The sequence below is a fragment of the Saccoglossus kowalevskii genome, chromosome 10 (genome assembly GCF_978046115.1).
Source record: "Saccoglossus kowalevskii chromosome 10, keSacKowa6.1, whole genome shotgun sequence".
In the NCBI taxonomy this organism is placed as follows: Eukaryota; Metazoa; Hemichordata; class Enteropneusta; family Harrimaniidae; genus Saccoglossus; species Saccoglossus kowalevskii.
This window is the reverse complement of record NC_140650.1, coordinates 32,358,709-32,374,043: the sequence shown is the minus strand read 5'-3', so window position 1 is coordinate 32,374,043 and position 15,335 is coordinate 32,358,709. Positions and strand designations below refer to the sequence as shown.

At 38.3% G+C, this 15,335-nt stretch overlaps 1 protein-coding gene across 1 annotated transcript in view; it reads right to left on the bottom strand.

The window, feature by feature from the left end:
- LOC100369101 (octopamine receptor-like) overlaps positions 1-1,725 on the bottom strand; it is a 46,783-nt gene extending 45,058 nt beyond the window's left edge. Inside the window, exon 1 of the mRNA XM_085504519.1 lies at positions 1,620-1,725. The gene's annotated coding sequence lies outside the window, so the exon portion shown is untranslated. The remainder of the gene's footprint in view (positions 1-1,619) is intronic.
- Between the last annotated feature and the right edge of the window lie 13,610 nt (positions 1,726-15,335).

Genomic DNA, 15,335 nt, shown 5'->3' with positions numbered 1-15,335 from the left:
AAAAATGTGTATGAAATTGTTATGTGTCGAAACGCGAATGATACATTAGCATAAACGAACAGGCGGTAGTTAGTAAGTGTTTGCTAGGAGTCAACGGGTAAGTGTAATACATGTAGAAATGCACGAACGCACTATGTATCGCGGGTTGGTGTGTATAAGTGAGCTACGTCGACAGCATAATTATGAACAAAAGCGACACGTCTCCACCAGCAATAATCCGCTTTGATTTAATAGAAAACATTGAGCATTTTGACAACACGATGTTTGGTGTATACTCGTAATGTGTGAAACCATGACTACGTGCGATTTCGATTGACAGGTGGGAGAGAATCGACCAACTCAACTCGCTTGAGACATGATCAGCCTGACAAATCGTTAACTGGCGAGTACGACTACTTCAAGCTCTTTTTTAAAAAAAAACGACATTATTTTATGATATTGAAATAAATACACGTAAACATACACAGGTGTAAAAATAACATGAACTATATACGCGTACGTATAAACAAAGTAATACACAAAGATAGCGTACACGCTTTACCAAAACACATAGCATACGTTATAATAGTGATATTCATAAAATGAGCAAATCACAGACGTAAGCTAAAATGTATACTCATGCAAACATATCGCTGTATTCGTCCGCGTGACTATGAATGGTGCCATGAATAAACACGCTTATATAAATTCTTTGATGAATCCTAATTCAATCATGATCAATTTCCATTCCAATTTGTCATGGCCTCGATAGCCGTTCAAACCTGGCTGAAAAGACCAACAGGAGAACCGACGTAAGACTTTTTTTCGGATTGAACATCTACATCAACATGTGCTGCCGCACTGAAATATCCTCGTTTGCCAGTGAACGATTGTCAGGCAGGACCGCAATATTAACAACCCCGAATCAGATGATTTGATGCCCTACATAGCCGAAATGCAAGGTCATAAACATTGTACCTAATTAGAGATGATAACTTGCAAATAAACAAATGAGTTGGTGTTTTTGTTTCAAAGTATAGCGCAGGCCATGTGCGCTGGCATACACACCATACAGTAATGTGACCTGTGCGTTTAGCAAATGTAACATGAAATAGTCGTCAATTCATCTACTACTAGGCTGCAATTGTCGCGATGTTACGTAGACTTCACACTCAGTGACATGTGATGCTTGAGAATGAACTATGTTTATCGCTGCAGCCCCAAGCAGCGACGGTTTGGCGTAATCGACTATCGTATAATTCCCTTTACATTTACGAGTCGATCACATAGAGTAGGCGTATTACACTCGTAAGTGTGATGTGTCAGTATACCGCCTGTTGTAAAACAATAACAACGTACTGGTACCGATATGGAAGCGGTAGGATTCCATTACGAAACGCGTGAAAAATGTTTATGTTGGATAGTATCCGTTAAAAATACAATATCGATTGCAAGTAAACCGTGTTCCGTACAGCGACACTGAATACCTCACTCAGTGCAGCACCGTACATCCATCGACGGGTAAACGACCACACTAATTCTATACATACTATACTATTCCTATCGACGTTGAAAACGTTCGCTTCAAATAATACACTTCAGTATTAAATTTGTATTGACAGTAGTGAAATGCAGTTTACCTTGGTTATAGCAGATGCAAGCCTTGTGGGTCTTCGAAGACATACGACACGGAGAACAGACGTCTGTCAATAGGCTGACTAATAAGCAAAACGCACATTTTATATGGCCGGCAATATGATCTCGCGCATGCGCATTTTTTACCTTAAACCAAACCCGCGTAAAGGAAACTTACATTTCATGTACAGGAGACCAACTACCATGCATGCCACTGTGAATTACTGCATTTACTGGTGGGTGCGATTGCATTATGGCTTTGAACATTGATTGGTTTGTAAGTAATTATAGTCTGAGTCTTTGCCGAGAAAAACGAAGATAAGCTCATTTCCTGACAGAATTCAAATGCCTGAATTTCCAACATCACACGTGGCTTGAGTAAATGACTTCGGAATACTGTGGAACAATCTCAGAAGCAACGTTATCGTGTTTCATTGAAGCCTCGTCTTTTCTATTTCTGTTTATACAATACTCGTTTGTTTAACCTCTGCGGAATAAAACAAACGCTTAACATACAGCGGTCCTGAATTAAAGTGAGCAGCTGTGACGTTAATAAAGCATAAAGCTAAACTGTAGAGTTCTTGGGTAGGGGGGGTATGTGTTTTCAAAAGTGTGATGGTCATGCCAAATCAGTAGGTTGGAGTGGTTTTGATTGTTAACAAACTCGTACTTTCAAATTCACTGTACAGTTATCACTCAAGAAACGAGCTAAAATAGTGAATTCTTAATAACATGTGAACTTTGACCCGACTATCACACATCTTTGAAAAATGCACAACGGCTGTCTATTTTACCAACTACCATTAGTCCCCACTGTCGGTACAAACCTGCCTCATATGGTGTCGAGGGTTATACCACGTAAGGACACCATACACATGATACGTATATTTCATCAGTGCACTACAAATACCCTTTCACACTCAAAATAAAACATTCTATAAGTGCACATAGCATTCCTACCAATAATTAATTCACCGCTATATTTTGACCACCGCAAATCATGAATTAAACCATCTCGATATTCCCACATGGATTGGCTTATATTACTGAATATTTGATTTCACGTATATCATGATGCGACAACACGGCACACAGGAAGCAAGTACGTTGCACTCATCTTATTACAGTATAATCTCATGACTTTATCACGGTGTAAGTAAGAAGAATTGTAAAGTGGACCCCCATTGTTGCGTACTCATCCGTTCAATGCCGTATGCTGGTGTTATTTCTTTTTTCTACCACGTGAAAAGCAGCTGGATAGTGTTTAGATTGGCTATGCGCACTCAAATCCCCTCCCCTCTCACTACTTTCAACAACTACAATACGCAACGTGCATTGGCATCAATGTAATATTCTCATCCAATTGCACATACATGTCGTTAATCGCGGCTTTACCCTAATCGGGAATTATGAAATTTCAATACCGCATATTCTTCAATGGTATCAATCGTGAATCAATCATCACTACTGTGAGTCGCAGAGAATAAGAGCCGACTTCCAGCAAAACATGTTACATTTTTATTCCAATAAATTCATTGGAATTAGAAGTAAGCAGCAATGTATTTGTCTTAGCTACGTCTTAAATATTCAACAGATTCGGTACACGTCACGTCCATGGAAGACCTACTATTCTGCACGCATGGATTGTCAAACTGTATATCGCGTTTTTACTCGACAACTAGTTTAATAAAGACGTCGGAGAACTAAAAAAATCTGAAATGTTTGAATCAGTTGTGGACCAAGTTCACGAGTGCGCAGCATAATGTGTTGAGTTGTTATTGTCCCGGCATGTAAATATCAACGCATTGTTTTGCGTGACCGTGATTATCCGCAAGTGATCTCAATCAAATATATTACTTGCAGAGAAAGGTAACCAGCAAAAGGGCAGATTCCGTGTGAGCAGAGTCTCACAGGGTTCACTGACGTCATGCGGAATGGGGCTGCGTTATCCATTGTCTTCATACTCGAACAACAAATCAGATGTAGACGGAGACGCGATGTCGCTTTGGTGCCAGCATGTCCGGCGACAACAACAACAAATGAATACTGATGTGAATTTCAACACTAACCTCAGCAGGCATGACTTGATTTTCATTCTAACACTGAACTCACGTTTATTTCCAATAGTATTGTAGCCCATGACGAAACAAACGCTTACACCAAAATAGGACGGCCGATGGTCAATGTCGTTTTTTACTTCTTTTAGAGATAATCAGATACACTTTTTTTAACGATGATTTAAAGGAGAGGGGATTTCCCTAGTTATTCAAAACGTTTAATAAACTGAAAGAAATTATAATTGCATGATGGAAGAATGTGAGAAGTGAGGTCATTAAATAGCTGTCAATGTGAATTCGAATCTGATTTTGACTTCGAACACACGAAGATTAATAATGTAAGAATACTAAACAACATATCACGTATCATTGCTTACTCAATAAAGAAATCGAAGTAGTTAATACAGTATTGAATCGACAAAAAACGGTAAAGAGGAAATTGCAACGGAGTATGTCTAGTCACCTTTCAGTCATATTATACTCCAAAAAATATTTCTGATCAAATTGTTTTATAACATCGACGCGCGCGGGCGGCTTTTTGTATCCATTAAAAATTGTCACTGATTCTATACTTTTTGTTATTACTATTTTATTTGTGACACGAACGTGTTTCTTATCTGTGGCGCGCGTTTTGTATATTTACAGCAATTACTGTTTTATACAAAACAAAAGCACTGTGCTCGTTTATTCATTGGCTGGTCGGATTCAACTCAATTGATAATCATAAATATAAGATAGCGGGAATACCTTTTCTGTGCCGAAAGTAGATTGGTTCATAATTGTGGTTCGACTATAATGTGACGTGGAATTATAAGTGGAAATAAACGTGCAAAATCAAAGCCCCTTATGTGTTAATGAATGTAATTTTACGTCACACTGTTTAATTTCAAGAATTGCAAGAACAAACTACATTTATTTTGTTCGTCTGGTACTATAGCAACGATCTATTTGTAGAAAAGTTATTTTTAAAATGAGTGGCCTATTATCAGAGAACAGATGTGTTGTTAACGTGCTGCGAAGCTATTCTCTGCATTATTCAATAGCTATTCATATATTAATTACATTTACTTACTCGGTATGAATTCTTAAAAGGTATGATGATATATCTTCATTAACACCCAGTAAAACAACGAATCGCTAAATCCCTGTTACTTCTATTAGTTATGGGTCACGCTATAAGCCGAGTGAATTCAGTGATCCGCGTTTATCTTCAATATAACTAACACAAAATGGTCCATGTCGGAGCTAAGATACAGTAAAAACTACCAAGCTGTCACCAATGACGATACATCTGATCGATTCCCTTCTTTTCGACCTTACTATTCAATTTCATTTGGCGTTGAAAGGAAACTGCTGAGAGTGCGTAGACCGTTGCGTTTTACGGTGAACAAAAGTGCAAACTGTCAATACAAGCTTGAAACGATTGACTCATGAGAGCGTGAAACTATTTATAGTATAATCCAGAATAGTGGAATAACCTCCTTGACATGCAGACCATGTTACTTATTAATTATTCATACACGTTTTTGTTACTCATCATATCCAGCACAATAAATTCCTGCTGACAATAAAATTTACCAACTGGATTATCGTCGTGTACGGCTGTTATTCCGTCAATACATTGGCGCTAAATATTTCCAGTCATCTGATCCTGTCACGTGTCAAATATTTTGTATTTCATGCAGCTTACCTTTTATTTGTGCTGTGAGTGTTTGACTGATTGACCGGCGCTGTTCACGTGTATGTATATTTCCATTTCAGTCTATCGTAATCGTTTGTGTTGGGTTTCAACTCACTCCTTCACTCATCAAACATACGTACACACGTTTACAATTATGCTACCCTATCTCACCCCAAGTCAATACGAGGCTAAAAAACACTACAAGAAATGAACTTAAGTTAATACAACTCGAGCGTAACAGTGATCGTTGTTCCAGTGAGATACATTAATACCAACCATCAAATTAAATGTTCAATTATGGACCCTAGCGACCTCTTCCAAACTAGATTTGCTGTTTAGAAATAGGTTAGAACTTTATTAAATATCCTGATGTTCAAACACGCACGAGATCGAAAAAAAAATATACTTGTATAACGCTGGAATTTTAATTATTTTGTTATTGCCTCTGTTGAGTACCTGATTACATAATTCAGAAACTTTTGGCAATGGCGGATGTTACTTTATGTAGGGAAGCGGTGTGAAGCATTCTATCAATGAAAGTGGTATTTGTCGATGTGTGCGTAGTAGTGGGTCAATGTAGGATATGGTAGAATGGGTAGATAGTTAATATACACCCCATATATAACCGAAATCACAGTTGCGAACAAATAAACATGAAATAAACAATTAACGATGGTGATACGATCCCAAGTTTGGCAAGAAATTGGTGCCACACTAAGGCTTATGCGTAGAGGAATTGTTTAATAGCATATCAGAAGATGATTTTTTTACGGGTTTGGTTTTTGAAAGGTGATCGAAAACAATTATTTTGAATAATTTACAAGTTACTGCACAAGAAGAAAGTAAACACAATATTTTGAATCGTGCTCACGCTATGAATTATGAATAAATTCAATATTTTTTCTTATAAATTCCTGTCTACGTTCAACTGATGCGGCTTGTAGATATAGTTTAGACTAAATTTGATTTAATGTCTACGAATAACGTCAAAAAGTTAAGTTATGCATCCTAATACAAAGTCGTGTGAATTTGAATTCTTGCCGAGGAAATTAAAGCAATGTTTGAATGAAGTTGTCGGCCAAATCAAATTAATTCGTTACAGTGTGGTGGTGTATTTCCCGCAAAACCTAAGGAGGCAGTTGTTTACCCACTGTTGAAGAAACCTTGACTTGAACTGATATTTAATAATTATCGCACAGTGTAAAATTTATCAGTCACTTCAACATTAATTTATTGAGCTGTTTCCAAGCAGATCTATTTATCACACACAAAGTACTTTAGTAATTCATTAGAATCAACATTTCAGTCAGCTTATAAGAAATACAGTAGCACTGAAACAAACAAATCTGTTATAATTATAATGCATGGCAAGTACGTTTTTGTTCTGTTACTTCTCGATTTACGGCTTTTGGCACTGTTGTCATGTTATACTGTTAAAACGGTTGGAAAAGTATTTCGGAATTTACGAAAAGGCTCTGGTTTGGCATAATTCCTATTTAAAATATAGATGTCAGTGTGTTTCTGTTTGAGGGCACATATCGTCTTAGCGTTTTTTACACGTATACCCCAAGGCTCAGCGCTTGGCTAATGTTATTTAATATGTATGTTTCCCGGTCTTATTGTACGTGACGGTTTATTGTATGACATGTATCTTGAGATCACGCAATTGTCCTTTCAATCTAAGACACGTTTAGAAACTTATAACCGGATGATAAGCTCAGTGACTGCATTTGTGATTTGTAAAACTAGATGCAGAAAAATAAACTTGAACTAAATTCTGACATTTTGATAATCGCTAGGAAACGTTACATTGGCCAAGTCGTTGTCAGATCTGGTATAATGTAGACAATAGTTCATTTACTATCTGTGATAATGTATGTAATTCTGACGTGTGCCATCTGTCTATGGCTACTCGTATGTAAATCAGCATTATTTCAACTACGCAGAATACAGTACTTCAAATCAGAAAGTCTTTCTGTCAAAATTACCGAAACTCCCATCATGCACTGATATGTTCCAGGCTTGATTACTGTAACGACATATTTTACTGTGTTTCCGGAGTTCATATATCTAGGTTAGGCCACACTGATTTAATTTTATGGATGAAATCCTCTGGAGACCCCAAAACTAATGCGAGAGGGCGAAAAAAAACCTGCCAAAAAAAAAAAAAAAAAAATGCTGCTAAAACCACATGAGCTGGTATTACGAATTGAACCACAGAACACAGTGTATTAACAAATAAAACAAGAAGTCTTCATTTGTAGGAGGCACATGTTGATGTACACATCTCGTATTGTATTACTGTCACAGGTATAACCATTTCAGACAAGCTCTAGTAGTTTATAAATAAATAAACGCTGCTCGGACTGATAAAAGTGTTCTATGCTATCGATAAAGAGCCATTGCTCGAAACGTCTAGCTATTTTTAATAGTTATTTAGGACTACGATTACCAAATATTATCTTCTATATATCAGACAAGCTCTAGTACATGTAGTCATGATGAAGTACCTTCAGTCAGAAACACTGCATTCAAGGTACAGCATGAACACCATTTTCAGTACAAGTCAAGGCGGAATGTAGTACATTACATATCACTACTTTATGACAATAACTAACAAAACATTGCAATGATACAGAAATGTCCTTGCTTGCTCCTCTCTACACAGCTGGGGTTAGCTTTAACTGTGTTGTCAGTCGAAATGAAGCCTACATGTTAACCCTGCAAGTATGTCTAGTGTCTCATGCCTAGGGATATCAACCTCAAGCAACAACAAAAACAAAACAAAAATGATCTCTTGCACTCCTTTACACACCCCACACATCGATCTCTTCAACAACAGGTCTTTTCTTCCTTCTCAGCTATCACATCCCTAGGCCACCATACACCTCAACTCCATACCATACACCGTTGTCCTTAAAGTTGTCTGGGCGAAACTCGCTTGCCGCTACCAATCTCTCGTATAGCTTTGTAAACGTCACATCTGCCTGGTCGACGTCAATTGCGTACCAGCCTACAACAATCCCTCAGAACTTTTATGCTCACGTATTTTGGTGGCGTGGTCGCCATGTTTGAATTCCCGGCAACACATATGCAGAAGATCATTTACGACAAAATTGGCACGTTTTAAGGTAGTCCAAAACGAGTTTTACGACAATCCGGTGCTTTGCGACAATATGAGTCGGCAAGTTCCGGACAGAAAACCGATCTGTGGAGACTCGTCGTCGGAGATTTTTTTTTTTTGAGAACAGGCGAAAACTAATGCGCGCGCGGATGGATGTCATATATAAAATTAAGTCGGTGTGGCCTTACGGGGTGTCCAAAATGCAGCGGAAAGACTAATTGTGAGGAGAAAGAGTTTGATATATACAGTATCTTGGCGTGACAAATACTGGCATTGCTCGCAATGTTGAATATACTAAGTTCGTCTATTACTAGATGGATAATTGTGCGGGGCGTATGAAATTATAAAATTATTACTAGTATATAGTTTGGTGCAATTGCGTGATATAATATCATCGTATAGCCATAATATGCGATATACATGCAAAATCAACACCGCTATTCCTGTGTGTTCTGAATAATGTTGATTTGTCAAAATAACACCAGATTTACAATTGTATTTCAAAGTGAAAAAATGTATGTAAAATTGCATAGATAATTAAAAATCAACATCTGTATAATAATGTCCCGAAAGTAAGTCAAGAAAGGCGTCCATCACAAAGTGTCTGGAATTTCTATAATCGAATTGTATAATTAATGTGTGCAGTATTACCTATAACATGGTGTAAATCCGTAGTTTGGTAAATCGTTTTGATACATTCTATCACTTTCTGAAGGAGCTCAAGGAATACGGAGATAGTCGTAGGGTTGATGAATTGCAGATAATGGATATCCGTAAATATAATAGTAATTATACAATTATACGTATTGTTATTACTTCATTGAAGTGCCCGGGTGTAGCGGTCGTTTGTATTGAGCGCTTCTTTATTTTATTGAACTTTTCATGGGATCAATATATTTCCAAGCTTGAATGCAATATTCTAAAAGTGGCCTTATCAAAGTTGTATGCAATAAAATACGTGTAGCTATTTGTTTGGATACCTTAAGGGAACTTGAATAATAATATAATAATCCACAGATATCTCTTCTCAGAGACACGTCACCAAACGTATGCTTAGCATGCTGGTATTTATTACCAAATCATTGTCTTCATTGAAATGCATTTCCATGAGACCATCATCGATATACAATATGAACCAGCCTAAATTCCTGTGACAAATCACTATACACAGCTATACCATTCAGCAAAGCACCATGCACCCTATGATGTAACCACACAATTATTCAAAACAACAGTGAGCCATTTTTCTGAAATTACATCAAATGCCGAACCCGAAGCAATACAACTTTCATAAAAAAAAATTGTGGAGAAACAATCCTAAATCAATGTTGAGTTGTCAATGTTTTTATTTTATGTTTTGAGTGTGATACACTGTCATGAGTAACTGACTGTGGATTTATATGCGTGCGGATTAAATTCTTACTATATACGTCAGGAGTGCAGAGACAGGTATGTTAGCTTCTACCAGTATAACACCACCTACTGCCATGAATGTAGCTTTTTATCGGGTTAGCGGATATTGCAAGGTATTTAGTTCCAATCAGATTAACAACATTGCTACCTGGCTACTACGATCTTGTGCTGGATATGTAGGCTCACACCAGGATAACTCTACCTGTTGCTAGGCAATTTGGCTCATATCAACTTTATACTAGTTAAGTTAGATTACCAGCACCTTCTTCTAATTATGTTTGCTCCTATCAGGTTAAAACCACCCTTGAATAACATCACCTGTTGCTACGCATGCTGGTTTATATCTGGTTAACACCACCTGCTGGTACGTATGTTGGTTTATATCTGGTTAACACCACCTGTTGGTATGCATGCTGGTTTATATATGGTTAACACCACCTGTTGGTACGCATGCTGGTTTATATCTGGTTAACACCACCTGATGGTACGTATGTTGGTTTATATCTGGTTAACACCACCTGCTTGTACGCATGTTGGTTTATATTTTGTTAACACTACCTGTTGATACGCATGCTGGTTTATATCTGGTTAACACCACCTGTTGGTACGCATGCTGGTTTATATCTGGTTAACACCTCCTGTTGGTATGTATGCTGGTTTATATATGATTAACACTACCTGTTGGTACGCATGCTGGTTTATATCTGGTTAACACCACCTGTTGTTATGCATGCTGGTTTATATATGATTAACACCACCTGTTGGTACGCATGCTGGTTTATATCTGGTTAACACCACCTGTTGGTATGCATGCTGGTTTATATATGGTTAACACCACCTGTTGGTACGTATGTTGGTTTATATCTGGTTAACACCACCTGTTGGTATGCATGCTGGTTTATATATGGTTAACACCACCTGTTGGTATGCATGCTGGTTTATATCTGGTTAACACCACCTGTTGGTATGCATGCTGGTTTATATATGGTTAACACCACCTGTTGGTAGGTATGTTGGTTTATATCTGGTTAACCCCACCTGTTGGTATGCATGCTGGTTTATATATGGTTAACACCACCTGTTGGTATGCATGCTGGTTTATATATGGTTAACACCACCTGTTGGTACGCATGCTGGTTTATATCTGGTTAACACCATCTGTTGATATGCATGCTGGTTTATATATGGTTAACACCACCTGTTGGTACGTATGTTGGTTTATATCTGGTTAACACCACCTGTTGGTATGCATGCTGGTTTATATATGGTTAACACCACCTGTTGGTATGCATGCTGGTTTATATCTGGTTAACACCACCTGCTGGTACGTATGTTGGTTTATATCTGGTTAACACCACCTGCTGGTACACATGCTGGTTTATATCTGGTTAACATCACCTGCTGGTACGTATGTTGGTTTATATCTGGTTAACACCACCTGCTGGTACGCATGCTGGTTCAAATCTGAATAACACCACCTGCTGGTACATATGTTGGTTTATATCTGGCTAACACCACCTGTTGCTACGCATGCTGGTTTATATCTGGTTAACACCACCTGCTGGTACGTATGTTGGTTTATATCTGGTTAACACCACCTGCTGCTACACATGCTGGTTTATATCTGGTTAACATCACCTGCTGGTACGTATGTTGGTTTATATCTGGTTAACACCACCTGCTGGTACGCATGCTGGTTCAAATCTGAATAACACTACATGTAGGTATGCATGATGGTTTATATATGGTTAACACCACCTGTCGCTAGGTGTGCTGACAACTATCAGGTTGACACTACCGCTTGTTATGAATGTTGATTGATAGGTATTTTAATTCCGATGAGATTAGCACTAGGTATGTTGCTTCACCTGCCTGTTTCGTTTTATACTGGCTCGTATCTTATTAACTTAAAAACACCTGTTGCCAGATATATTGGTTAACGCAAATATCACTTAACGTCAAAATATCTCCAGCTGTTGTTTTGTGTATTTGCTAAGTTGTCGCCAACCAGGGTAACACTAGTGTAAGTTGGTGCCTACCAATTTAACACCATTTATTCTAGGTACGTTGGCGCCTGCCATGTAAACACTATTGTTGCTAGGTAAGTTTATGCCTACCAGGTTAACACTATTGTTGCTATGTAAGTTGGTGCCTACCAGATTAACACTACTGTTGCTAAGTAAGTTTGTGCCTACCAGGTTAACACTACTGTTGCTAGGTAAGTTCGTGCCAACCAGCATAACACTATTGTTGCTAGGTGAGCTGTCGCCAACCAGGTTAACACTATTGTTGCTAGGTAAGTTGTCGCCAACCAGGTTAACACTATTGTTGCTATGTAATTTGGTGCCTACCAGGTTAACACTATTGTTGCTATGTAAGTTGGTGCCTACCAGGTTAACACCATTGTTGCTATGTAAGTTCATGCCTACCAGCTTAACACTATTGTTGCTAGGTGAGTTGTCGCCAACCAGGTTAACACTATTGTTGCTAGGTAAGTTGTCGCCAACCAGGTTAACACTATTGTTGCTATGTAATTTGGTGCCTACCAGGTTAACACTTGTTGCTTTGTAAGTTGGTGGCTACCAGGTTAACACTATTGTTGCTATGTAATTTGTCGCCAACCGGATTAACACTATTGTTGCTATGTAAGTTGTCGCCAATCAGGTTAACAATATTGTTGCTAGGTAAGTTGGTGCCAACCATGTTAACACTATTGTTGCTATGTAAGTTGTCGCCAACCGGGTTAACACCATTGTTGCTATGTAACTTGATGCCTACCTAATCAACACCATTGTTGTTATGTAATTTGATGCCTGCCAGGTTAACACTATTGTTGCTATGTAAGTTGGTGCCTACCAGGTTAACACTACTGTTGCTAGGTAAGTTGGTGCCTACCAGCTTAACACTATTGTTGCTAGGCAAGTTGTCGCCAACCAGGTTAACACTATTGTTGCTAGGTAAGTTGTCGCCAACCAGGTTAACACAATTCTTGCTATGTAAGTTGTTACCTACCAGGTTAACACTTTTCTTGCTATGTAATTTGTTCCCAATCGGATTACGACTATTGTTGCTATGTAAGTTGATGCTTACCAAGTTAACACTATAGTTGCTAGGTGAGTTGATGCCTACCAGGTCAACACGATTGCTGCTATGTAAGTTGTCGCCAACCGGGTTAAAACTATTGTTGCTATGTAAGTTGGTGCCTACCAGGTTAACACTACTGTTGCTAGGTAAGTTGGTTCCTACCAGGTTAACACTACTGTTGCTAGGTAAGTTCGTGCCTACCAGCTTAACACTATTGTTGCTAGGTAAGTTGGTGCCTACCAGGTTAACACTATTGTTGCTAGGTAAGTTGTCGCCTACCAGGTTAACACTATTGTTGCTATGAAATTTGGTGCCTACCAGGTTAACACTATTGTAGCTATGTAAGTTGGTGCCTACCAAGTTAACACCATTGTTGCTATGTAATTTGGTGCCTATCATGTTAACACTATTGTTGCTTTGTAAGATGGTGGCTACCAGATTAACAATATTGTTGCTAGGTAAGTTGTTGCCTACCATGTTAACACTATTGTTGCTATGTGAGTTGTCGCCAACCATGTTAACACTATTGTTGCTAGGTAAGTTGGTGCCTACCAGGTTAACACTATTGTTGCTATGTAAGTTGGTCCTTTCCCGGTTAACACCATTATTGCTATGTAAGTTGGTGCCTACCAGATTAACACCATTGTTGCTATGTAAGTTGGTGCCTACCAGGTTAACACCATTGTTGCTATGTAAGTTGGTGCCTACCAGAATAACACCATTATTGCTAGGTAAGTTCGTGCCTACCAGCTTAACACTATTGTTGCTAGGTGAGTTGTCGCCAACCATGTTAACACTATCGTTGCTAGGTAAGTTGGTGCCTACCAGGTTAACACTATTGTTGCTATGTAAGTTGGTCCCTACCAGGTTAACACCATTATTGCTATGTAAGTTAGTGCCTACCAGGTTAACACCATTATTGCTATGTAAGTTGGTGCCTACCAGGTTAACACCATTGTTGCTATGTAAGTTGGTGCCTACCAGGTTAACACCATTGTTGCTATGTAAGTTGGTGCTTACCAGATTAACACCATTATTGCTATGTAAGTTGGTGCCTACCAGGTTAACACCATTGTTGCTATGTAAGTTGGTGCCTACCAGGTTAACACCATTATTGCTATGTAAGTTGATGCCTACCAGGTTAACACCATTGTTGCTATGTAAGTTGATGCCTACCAGGTTAACACCATTGTTGCTATGTAAGTTGGTCCCTACCAGGTTAACACCATTATTGCTATGTAAGTTAGTGCCTACCAGGTTAACACCATTATTGCTATGTAAGTTGGTGCCTACCAGGTTAACACCATTGTTGCTATGTAAGTTGGTGCCTACCAGGTTAACACCATTGTTGCTATGTAAGTTGGTGCTTACCAGATTAACACCATTATTGCTATGTAAGTTGGTGCCTACCAGGTTAACACCATTGTTGCTATGTAAGTTGGTGCCTACCAGGTTAACACCATTATTGCTATGTAAGTTGATGCCTACCAGGTTAACACCATTGTTGCTATGTAAGTTGATGCCTACCAGGTTAACACCATTGTTGCTATGTAAGTTGGTGCCTACCAGGTTAACACCATTATTGCTATGTAAGTTGATGCCTACCAGGTTAACACCATTGTTGCTATGTAAGTTGATGCCTACCAGGTTAACACCATTGTTGCTATGTAAGTTGATGCCTACCAGGTTAACATTATTGCTGCTAGGTATTTAGACTCTTATCATAGTAACAGTACACGTTGCTGAAACAAGGTTCGTCCATGTATGCACGCACGATACATTTTTTACAGTGGGATATTTGAATGTGTTAAATAGGGAATTCAAAAAAGACAAAAAAAATATTCAAATTGCTAATGATTACGTCATTCTCTATATGAACATATTGTTATTACAATAATGTACACATTAAGATAGCAATGTGCATATTTCCAGTGAATATTTGTTTAAGTTATTAAGGTATGAAACATCAACAACTGTTTCCATTTCATATTACGGAAATTTCATCAGTTTTTGGAGAATATTGAGCTACATGTACTTCTTTCTCAGCCCATGAAAATGCCCTGACTCAATTTCGGCAACATAACTAAAGAATCAATACTGGCCAATCACAAGCTTCAAAATGGTCTTCAAAAATAAACGTTTCAGTATTAAAAAAATACGATGAAGCACAGAAATAGTTCAGTATTTCAAAGTTTGTTCGGTTGTTTCGTGGCTTAAAGCGCCGCCGTTCGTGACTTAAAGCGCCGTCACCGCGCCGCGTTGTGTTCGTTATGTGACGTATACAATGCATGTTTGATACATTGTCTGTTTCAACGAGATTTGATTGCAAGCAATATGTCGACTGAGATTCAAGCAGTAACTG